This window comes from Daktulosphaira vitifoliae, unplaced genomic scaffold, assembly GCF_025091365.1.
Source record: "Daktulosphaira vitifoliae isolate Bord-2020 unplaced genomic scaffold, ASM2509136v1 Scaffold_2, whole genome shotgun sequence".
Taxonomy (NCBI): domain Eukaryota; kingdom Metazoa; phylum Arthropoda; class Insecta; order Hemiptera; family Phylloxeridae; genus Daktulosphaira; species Daktulosphaira vitifoliae.
In genome coordinates, this window is record NW_026099573.1 from 1,521,677 (window position 1) to 1,533,881 (window position 12,205).

Sequence of the window (12,205 nt, forward strand, 5' to 3'; positions counted from 1 at the left end):
AAAAAAAAAAAAAATAAAAAAATAAACACATCATGGTAAAATTAATACCTTCTCAGCTTCGCATCGAAGCTAAAACATTCTTTATGTCTTTAATTTGCTGGGCAAAACTTACATTAAACTCACTAACCTTTAAAAATGATAGCGATGTCAATCTATTATTAGATAAATTTAGTATTTCACATGAGTTTGATAAATCCTTGTATAATTTTACACGTTTCAACTGATTATAGGACAATCTAATTTCAACTAAATTCTCGGGTAACTCATCATAATTAACTTGCTTGATATAATTATTAGACAAATCCAAAAATTTCAAAAATCTAAAATATGCGTTATTAAATTACGTTAAATTAATTCGTTTTATGAGAACTTAATAATAATATAGAGAAAGTTAAGTATTTAATGATAAATTGTTGTAATTACTTTAATTTGAAAATACCGGATATGTAACTAATTGTGTTATGTGATACATCTAAGTGAATCAAATGCCAAAAGTCCTCTAAATCACTTATACATTTTACTTTATTGTAAGAAAAGTCTGCATAATACAATTTCAATGGTATTTCAGTCGTGAAATCCAAAACTTTTTCAATGCAATTGTTCGAAACATCTAAAAATTCCAAATTCTTAAGATTTCCCAACATTGAAAGATCTTTTATCAAATTTTTAGATAATATCAACCGCTTCAAAAATGTATATTGTCCAATTAAGCTAATATCAACCAGATTCTATATATACATAGTTTATATAAAATAGATTATCTTTTAAAAAAATTGTATTAAATGATTATAAAATAAAGCCACAGATTAATAACTATTTTATTGAATATTCAGTAAATCATAATTTTGTATTTATTTTCCTTTAAATTTTGCCTTTAAAATTATTTATAATATTTTTTGACTTGACGACAAAAAATGTTTAGCATAAGTTCAAATTAAAATTAATATTCCATTAATTCAAGTTAAAACAGAAGGCCATAAGGTAATTATATTGTAAATATCAATAAAATTTCCTAAAAAAATTGAATATTAAAAACTTTTAAAGGTTCTAAAATTTGTATTATAATTTGCGTTTTAATTTTTATGAAAATAATAATTATATGAATTGTTGTATATGAATATAGTTTTTTTAATAGTTTAATCTAGTCTTATTAATCGTTTAATTAAAAATAGATATGAAGTTACAATATTTCTTTTATTAAACATTCTTTTAGAAAACATACCAAGTAAGAAAATTATATAGGCACAGAGATTGCATTCCATGATATAGTGAACTGAAGTACTTACTATAATCAAAACCAAATTTGTATTCATTTTAGGATCAATAATAGTTTTTAAATGATTTAATTGAATTAATACAGCATATGAAACAATCAATCAATCAAATTCCAAAATATTAAACACGATATTAATCTTAAAAAATATTTTTTACTTAGATTTATGATCAATATAATATTTATCATGTTCGCGAAGGATTTATAAAACCTGGATCGTACATTTTTTATGTATACTAAAGAATGTATTTATTACTAATGCATGGTTACAGTACAAATAATTTTATGAACCGTTGAACAGGAATAATTTTCCTTGAAATTTATAATTTAAATTAATGAGAAATCAAAAAGTAATTTAATTTAAATAAAAATAAAGTTTAAACTTATCCCATGAGATCAAGCAATTCATTTGGATATTTCATTTACTATTTTACACTGTGGCATCTTAAAACATAAATCTAGCATTAATTGTGGCCTTTTAGTTCTTGTTATATTGATATAAAATTATTAGAATACCAAATCGTTAAGGGTAAGTTCTGTAAAACTAAATTGAACTTCTGGATTTTTCCATACTTCCAATTTTGCAAGGCCTTTGACTAATACACTACGAGTTAAAATTCCATTTTTTATAGGCACAGAAGGTAAGTTTTCAATAGGAATATTATATTTAGAGATATCTAATAACTCCAAATATTGAGATGATAACGAATCGAATGAATTAGTTGACATTTAAATTATATTTTAAAACATACAGAAAATGCTGAAAAATATAAATTATTATCATTATTGTTATACATAATAAATAATTAATACATAGGCAACGATCGCAAATTTAAAAATGTTTATACTATAATATTTATTTATAAATCCATGATTTCGTTGACATGCAAGTTTATTTTTGTTGTTATATTTGAAAAGTACTCCATAGTAATAACCAAAATTCGAATTGTGATTTTTTTTTATTTATAATTTATTTACATTTAATTTCAATTTACAAGGTTATTTTTCTATAATATTCCAGGTTATATAAATTTATGTATTACATTGTGACGGAAACGTTATGTTATCGTTTCTAAATTGCATGTATCATAAATTTTATAATAATGAAATACATTTTTAAACTTAATTAGTAATAGAATTTTAGTCATGAAAAACTAAGTTTTTTTAATAATTTACAATATAACAAAATTATAAAAAACCAAACTTTAATTTTTTTCATCTAGGAAACTCATGTGTAAAATTTCAAATACATTTAAAATAGTTGCGCAACCAATTTGAATGGTTTAATATGTATTGACCGACATGAACAAATACTTTTTTGGTAGATATTCTTTAAAATTAAGAAGGTAATTTTTTCCTTTTTAAACATTTTAACAAATAATATCATTAAATAGTTAAAACATATTATATCGAGGGCAAAAATTATATTGATCATTTTTTTTTGCTCTGCAAACAAATTTTTTAACTCATCACTATAATTTATTCCAATTGTTCCAAAAATGTATCCAAATGTATCTTCCAAGTGTTGATTTTATGTTGAGGTTCTATTAAATTTCACTCCTAGTATTTAGGAAATTCTTCAAAAGCGATATTTGTCCATCTATTTCTATGTGTAGTTATCTGTTTGCCTCCCTATTACTGAGATGAAAGGTTTTTGCCATAGATCTACTTGGGTTCAGTGTTAAATACCACTCTATAATAAAAATTGATCACTTGTTGCTAATTAATTAAATAAAATTAAAAATGGGGATTAAAAAACCCATAAAGAATCATAGAAGTCTTGACTGGGATTGTAAATATAAAACACAATCACATTAGACTAGACAGGGGAAATGAATCTATCTACTCCACAAATCAGACATAGAATATCATGCACATTATGATGGCGTGTCCTATCACAAAGTTCAAAGGACTGGTAAAACTACACGAGTGTGGTTGGGCCGCAGTGAAATGACTTAGGAAGTTTGCTATGGCAAATATTATATTTTTTAGCTTCGATGCGAAGCTGAGAAGGTATTAATTTTACTATGATGTGTTTTTTTTTTTTTTATGTCTGTTGCCACTTATTCTCAGCTCTCACTAGACTAATTTCTTTCAAATGTACGTCAAAAGATCACATAAATTTTGTCATTTTTTTTCTTAAAACTTCCATAACTTTTTCAAATATTAACAAATCAAAATAATATTTTATTATACTAAAACCTTAGATATTTACCTTTCATTTGATATCATTTTTTTGAAAATCTATCACTTAACCTGCTCATTGGGGGGGATTTAAAATGGTAACTTTTTCAACTTAATTTTTGAAAATGTTCCGGAAATACTGCGTCCTTCGAACATATATCAAATTAAAGCTTATTTTATGTTCTATAAAATGAAAAAAAAAAATTTGTCCCGACGACCTATCTTTTATGCGCAAATAGCTACCGTATTAAAAAATATGCTATTTTAACAATTTTTTTTTTTTTAATTAAACACTATCTAAATCAGTGATTTTAATCACTGTCAGATATTATCTATACTGGACCCAACTATGCCACGACCCCACTGTGCTAGGTTTTTTTTACAATTGTTTTTCATTATATGCATAATTATTAACACTTTCATATAAAAATATCTATTTTTGATTATCTATTATTATAGTAGTTTTACAATTAATAGCGTTTCTATAAAATATGTATATTATATATGCATATGCCGATATGTCATATGCATAAATATNGTATATTATATATGCATATGCCGATATGTCAAATGCATAAATATATAAATAGTCTCATCACTTTAGATTACATATTAGGCATAAGATTACCCATAGTTTAACTGTAAAAAAAAACAATAAAACTCAATTTCAATCAAATTATAGTGCTGGCGAAGTTTTTTTGATAAAAAATGTGCTCCTGTAATAAGACGTATTACTCTATTTATTACCGTATTCGCTTACGAGTATGTAAAAGAAATAAAATAAAAAAAACACATCATAGTAAAATTAACATCGAAGCTAAAATCTATAAACATATATTTTATATACATGACAAATATTTTATTTATTTAATAATAACAATGAACATTATTTCAGTTTACATTAAAATCAAATTTTTATTCGGCTCTTAAAAAAAATATTGCTCTATCAAAACTTCAAAATCTGGGCCAATTCCCCTATTATCCCTCCCTTGACTAATGCATAAATATATATATAATATATAATATAAATATAATGCACTCATGTATTATATTATGTCATAAGTAACCCCTTTTACCATAATTTACAAAATGCTGCAACTATGAAAGTAAGACTTTAAACCACCATTATTCTTTTTTACTCATTTTGTCATATCCTATAAATTTATAATTAAAAAAGTTACTAAAAGTAACAAATATACTTTAACTTTTAAATTGATAAACCCACTTTTATGATATTCCAATGTTCACAACATGATCTTAAGTTGTACGAATAGTATTATTTGTAATATTTCTAGTCAGATCAAATTTCAATACATATTTAGAGCTCATTAGAAAAGAGATTAAGGTCGTATTATGGGGATGGTTCAGAGGGACAATACCCTTCCCACAATGTTTAGGGGCAAATCTCAATATTACACCGAAACCTACAAATATTATCAACAAACGGTCAATTAAAACAATTTTTATAATTTAATATTGATAGTTATGATTTATATTTTTCATTTTTATTTTAACATTATCATCATATAAATTCAATTAAAACTTGGAAAAAAGATGGCCCATGATGAAAAATAAAAATGTTGAATTCAAATATTAAAGACAAAGCACCCTTATGTTTATCTGTTCATGGTGCTGATCTACTTATAAATTTTGTGATAGCAATTTTACCCTTGCTCTATCGTCTAATTAGACTGAAATTGTGCAAATTTATAATTTTTTAATAATAATAGTCAATAATTTATTAAAACTTCAGAAAAATTTAAATCTATTAACATTTTAAACTTAAACTTAATAAATGTTTACAATATTTCTATGCTAATACCTCTTATTTTTTATGATCAATTACATAATCAATAATAAATACAGTAATTAAAAATAACCATGTATCTTTCTTACAAGTTCTTTCTTCCAAAAAGTAGACAAAATATATGACCATTCCTCTCTAAATAGATAATCAACGCATTTATCAGAATTAAAATAATTATAACTATGTAGCAAGTGTCATTAATGTTCTTTATAACAGATAAAATGTTGGATTAAAATTTAATTTTAATAAAATATAAAGAACATTTTTTTTTATACTTGAATTATGAACAAAGTTTTCAAATAATGGTTTAGTTTGCTGTAGAACAAATTGAACATAAAAATTAATTTAGTATTCATTTAAGTTTACATGTACTTTCTAGTTCTTCTTTAATTTGTAGCAATGTGTCCATTAAATGTTCTTGTTTAGTTTTCTCTTTTTGAATAGCTTTTAAAATTTGTAAATCTTTCATAATATTTAACCGTTCATTTTCAATTTTAATTAATGTGTTTTTGGACATGCCACTAAGTGATTGTTGTTTATTCCAATTTAATTGCTCAAAATCAAACAAATACTTTTGAGGTGAAGAATTACTAGTTTTTTCATTTTTACAATTAAGCTTCCCGGGTATCTTATTTGATATTATATTTCCAGAAGAACTGGATGTTTGAGACTGTGACGACAAAAATTCACTGTTGTAAGACATAGCATTATTTCTTCATTTAATAATTAAATATAACATCTGAAAAGTAAACTATGTATTATTACATAGTTATTATTACAATTACAACTTTATTAAACATATTAAATATATTTCCTAAATAAAAATAACACAAGACTTATAAGGAAGGTATTAATGTAGATAAAAATTACATGAACTAAGTAAAATGTTATAATTTAAAGTCGTAGTTGGAAATAATAATTTGAACAAAATAATTTAAATTTTAAAATAATAACACAAGTATTTACAATAATTCAAAGTACTTTTAATGCAAAAATTAATTGTACTGATTAATAAATTTAATAAATATTCACATAATACCTCATGAATCAAATGATTGTATAACACATAGTTTTAACTTAAAATAGTTTTAATACTTTACACATTATTGTTATCACTAAAAATTTTCAGTTACGAACTATGATAATATAAATGGAAAAATTGATAAAGCAGTGAGCTCTAGCGATGAACATCTAATATTATTTAACGTTTAATGGTTAAACTTTAACCATTGACATTAGCGTAATTGCATGAGGGCTTTATACTTTTAAATATTGGCAGCCCCATAAATAAATTGATTTTTTAGAATAAATGGGGTGATAATGAAATGTAATGGAGAAGTTTCCCATCAGATGTATTATCCAAAATGATAATATGGAGTTTGAGACTAGAGCCACCACTGACACTTTTTTAAGCTATGTCTATAGTTACTAATTACAAATACAATATCATAATATTAATTATAATTAAAATTACACTATTTACTCTTTCATTTAGGTTTTTAACTTGAATACAAAAATGAGATGATATTAATTTTAACTTGTAAATTTTTGTTTTGCGTTTGTCCATAAAATTTCTCATCTCTCATTGATCCAATTAAGTTTATCTATATATCAAAAGAACCTAAATTTAATCTAGTTATAAATATCACTTACAAAAATTAGAGACACCTCAATCTAAATTTTAAAAATTTAGAAAAAATTGCAAAATTATACTACCGTTGAAAGTGGAAATGAACAATAATATACAAATTTTCAAACTGTGGAAAAATATATATAATCGAAAAAAAGTAAGGGAAAATTCAGATTCAGCCTCAAAAAACTTATCGGAAATAAAAAAAAATATCCATAAACATATTTTAGCCAAAATTTTGTAGAGTTGTGTAATTGTCGATGCGTGGCATTTTAATTAATAAAGTGTCATTAATTTAATATTAATTATTACGTGCTAAGAAAAAAATAATAATCTAGCTCTTATTTATAAAATCACCACTAGAGTGTGCCCGCTTGCTATTTAAGAAATAATTACTTTGCACAAACATTCACTGTTTTATTTTCGCTTCGATGCGAATTAATTTTACTATGATGTGTTTTTTTATTTTTTTATTTTTTTTTTTTTTGTGTCTGTGAACGCTCAATCTCAGCTCTCCCTGGACCGATTTTGATGAACAATATGTCAAAAGATCACAAATCGTATCTAGTCGAAGACATTACCCTCAAAAATTGAAAAAAATTCCCTCGTTCCCCGTAAACGGGGGAAATCCCCCAAAAAATTACAAATTTAAAAATCGCTAATTTTCGATATTTTTTCAATTTTTTTTACTTAAAATTGCCATAACTTTTTTAAAAATGACCGAATCAATATAATTTTTTTTTTTATAGATACCTTAGATAATTACCTATCATTTTATATATTTTTGTGAACATTTGACCCTTTAACAGCCCAAAGGATGGGGTTTCAAAATGGTAACTTTTTTACAAAAAATTAACTTTTTCAACTTAACTTTTGAAAATGTTCCGGAAAGACTGACAATTTTATATATACCTTAAATTAAAGCTAATGTAATATACTTTAATTTGAAAAAAAAAAATTTGACCTCTGGACTTGTCTTCATGGTGAAAATGACTACCGTATGCAAAAATATGCTATTTTTGTGAAAAAATTCTTGATATTATATTTTACATTTTTTAACATTATGTTGCTATAACTTTTTAAAAAATGCATGAATCAACTTTATTCTTTAATGATAAATACTTTATATATACTTCTTTCATTCGACATACTTTTTTTTAAAATCGGACCATTTCCCTTTATACAGGGGGGGTGCAAACCTTTTAAAATGCGTATAGAAAGTAGAACTTTTTCAACTTAACTTTTGAAAATGTTCCGGAAAGACTGACACTTTTATATATATCTTAAATTAAAGCTTATGTAATATACTTTAATTTGAAAAAAAAAAATTTGACCTCTGGACTTGTCTTCGTGGTGAAAACGGACATCAAAGTTAAAGAAAAACGTACGATTTCCGTGAAAAAAATCTCGATTTTATATGTTATATTATTTAATTTATATTTTATATAACTTTTGGAAAAATGTATGGATCAATATTATTATTTTTTTATAATAAATATTTATATACCCCTTTCATCTGGCACGCTTTTTTTGTAAATCGGATCATACCCCTTTAACAAGGGGGGTCAAAACTTTAAACATGCGTATTGTTACTACGATATTTTCAATTTAATTTTTGAAAGTATTCCGGAAATACTGACACTTTTAAATATATCTTAAATTAAAGCTTATGTAATATACTTTAATGTGAAAAAAAAAAATTTGACCTCTGGATTTGTCTTCATGGTAAAAATGACTACCGTATGCAAAAATATGCTATTTTTGTGTTAAAATTCTGGGTTTTGTATTTTATTTTATTTTAAAATACCTGACAAGGGGAGTACAGATTTTCATAAATATTATATAAATTAAAATTGATATAGTATAGATAGTTAAACTTATTTAAATATGTTTGTTTCTTTTAAGTCGAGAAAAATAACTTTGAAATTTGAACTAGCTTAAATAGCCAATTTTTCAACCGCCGGAAGCAACGTACGGTTGCCGAGTTGGTAAAATTTATGTTTTACACGCTTGGGGTACGAGGTTCCAACCCGCATATGGCAATGAATTTTTTGCATTTTTTCTTAATTCTTTTTAAGTTAGTATAAATTTTAACTCGTTTGATTTTTATCACATTTAGATTCAATAACTTCAATAAAGATCAAGGATCCCATCACTTTAGTCGCCCCTTGCAAGAAGAAATTTCTTATTCGTATTAAAATTATTTTACTATATTTTAAGTTTTCGCTTCGATGCAAAGCCGAGAAGATATTTTTTTGTGACTATCATTTATTTTCTCTGCTCTAACTTGACCTACTTTTTTCAACAATACGTCAAATTACTACAATTCGTATCTAGTTGAAGATATTACTCTCAAAAATTGAAAAAAAAATTCTAATTTATCAATTAAACAGTTAGTTATTACATCGTCTCCATAAAGACAATTAAAATCATTAATTTCTAATGTTTTCAAAATATTTATTAACGAATGAAGTTTGATATGATAGGTTTCAACTACAAAATTAAATCATTTTACTTTGTAATTTAATAATTTTATTACTCTGTTTGTGTGTGCTACTATTAGACTATAATATTCAAATTTTTTTCTAACGTGTTGCTATATAAATCATTTCTAAAAAAAATGATTGTTTTTTCTCCTGAATTAACAATTGATTTTTACAAATATAATCAAATTTTATAATAAACTCAATTGAGTAAATCTTTTTAACAACTTTGTTTTGATTGGTACATTTAGTTAAAGTAAATCATTAAAATTAATTAAGTTCTCAATATTTCAATTATAGAATCTTTTCAACAAACAACAAAAGTTCCTAGGAAATTATTACTATTACTTCTATTTAAGTTATCTATTACCATAAAAATGCAAAAAAATATTGAGCTTTTCTGATAAATTTACAATAAATAGTAATTATAAAACTTTCTGACTGCATATTGATCTTAACGATACAATTTTTTTAATTGTCATAAAATTTTCTATTTAATTATGTCAATGTCAAACTTACCAATTGAGCTAAAAGTTATGGTAAAATAAATTTTTTTTTTTTTTTATAAACATTTACAACAATCAACTTTAAACGATTAACAAAATTGGTTAAATATGTCATTTTCCTTATTTTTAACTTATTAATAATCAAATTAATATTAAATATTATATCAAATCAGTATTAATTTAAAACAATTTTTTTTGTTCTTAATTATTTTTTTTTATATGTAAAAACTATTTTTTAATAATATTAAAACTTAGAAGTTATAGAAAAAGTCTAATTGCACATTTTAAAACATCGCGAAAAGTTGATTTAGAATAGTATATTTTTGTTTCTGATGGAAGTTCCTTGTAGTCCAGTGTATAAAACTTATAACTTTGTTAATTGTTATAACTTTATCAAAAATGACCAAATCAGTATATTTTTTTTTATTTAGATGCATGTCTTTATCTATCATTTGGTTTTTTTTATAAATCTAACCCTTTACCTGCCCACAAGAGGGATTCAAAATATTAACTTTTTTTTTTTTAGTTAAAGTAAATCATTAAAATTAATTCAGTTCTGGATATTTCAATAGTAGAATCTTTTTAAATATCAAAAATTACTTAGAAATGATTACTATGATTTCTATTTAAGTGTTCTATTACGATAAAAATGCAAAAAATAATGAGTTTTTCTGATAAATTTACAATAAATAATAATTATAAAACTTTCTGACTGCATATTAATCTTAAAAATAACATTGTTTTAATTCTCATAAAATTTTCTATTTAATGATTCATTCTAGTCAACGAAGGAGTAATTTTGCAGAATAGCAGAAAAAATTCCCAACAAACTTTTTTTTTTTTTGTTTTAATTAGGCAATTGGTGGATTATTCCAAAAGCAACATCAACTCTTATTTCTTTAATTATATCATGATTAGTAGTTCTTTGATTTTAAAATATAATATTTGAATATATACTAATTATAATTATTAAATTTAGTATGAAATTGATATTTAATATTGTAATTTAAACGGAGAAATTATAAAAATAATAAAGAAGTTATATTTTGCTTTACTTTTACGTGTATAAAAATTTAAAGGGCTTGATACAATAATTTTCAATAAAAACTGTTTGTTACTATAAAAAAATGCACTGGACTACAAGGAACTTTCATCAGAAGCAAAAATATACTTTTCTAAATCAACTTTTCGCGTTGTTTTCAAATCTGCAAGTAGACTATTTCTATCACTTCTAATTTTTTATATTATTACTAATTATATATATAAAATAATAATTAAAAGAAAAAAAAATTTGTTTTCAAATTATTACTGATTTGATTTTTAATATGTTAAAAATAATCAGTCCAAATTTTCAATTTTAACCTATTTTTTTGGTTCTTTAAAGTTGATGAAAAATTTTTGATAAAGATTTATGAAAGTTTATAGTAAAATAAATTGAATATATTACCATAACTTTTAGCTCAATTACAAGTTTAAAATTGACATCTAGGCCAGTCAACAAAGGAAAAATTGCGGAAAAAATTTTGTTTTTTTAAAAGTTGAATTAAAATATGTATAATGACATACTAATAGTCCTCAAGATTGGAATTGAGCTTTTTTTTTAAATCCTCGCAAAAGTTCAAAAATATGAGCTTTCTTAATTTTCTCAAAAAAAAATATTTAACTTACAAAAAAAAGTTTCGCACAAAAGTTGTTTAAAAGACAATTATAAATAAAAATATAATCTTATATTTTTTCATTTAAACAAATATTTTTCGAGTTACATTACATTTAATATGAGTAATAAAATTTATATTCCATTTTTTTCATTTTACGGTTACTTTTTATCATGTTATACTTACATTAGACACAATGTTATAAATGCATATGTGTGTATGTGTGAGTTTATTTATTTATTGTATCATTAAAGTGTAGTGTATATTGAGATACAACCGATAGAGTAGGTAATTGATTTGACGCTATATTATTTAAACCCAACTAAACGCTAAATTGTACATTCCGAAATAACAATCATATTATGTCAATTGCCACCGGAATATCTGGTAATATTTTTCTTTTTCTTTGCCTTAATCCCAACTACTTGGGGTCGGGCACCCTTATCCTAAGATTCCACTTGACACGATCTCCCACATCTTCTACGCTCACATCAGCTGTCCTCAAATCGCATTCAATAGCATCCCTCCATCTCTTTTTTGGTCTTCCTCTATCTCTTCTTCCTTCAACATTCATTTCTATAACTGTTCTTACAGCTTTCGATTCTTCTTTCCTCATACCATGACTAAACAATCTAAGTCTATTTTCTGTCATCTTATCCACGATTGA

The 12,205-nt window shown here is 24.0% G+C and overlaps 1 long non-coding RNA gene across 1 annotated transcript; it reads right to left on the reverse strand.

Moving 5' to 3' along the window:
- Positions 1-5,170: 5,170 nt before the first annotated feature.
- LOC126899318 (uncharacterized) lies at positions 5,171-6,434 on the reverse strand. The gene is made up of 2 exons (XR_007702546.1): positions 6,304-6,434; positions 5,171-6,003 (listed from the first exon to the last, which is right to left on the reverse strand). It is a non-coding gene; the product is annotated as an uncharacterized LOC126899318 (long non-coding RNA).
- Between the last annotated feature and the right edge of the window lie 5,771 nt (positions 6,435-12,205).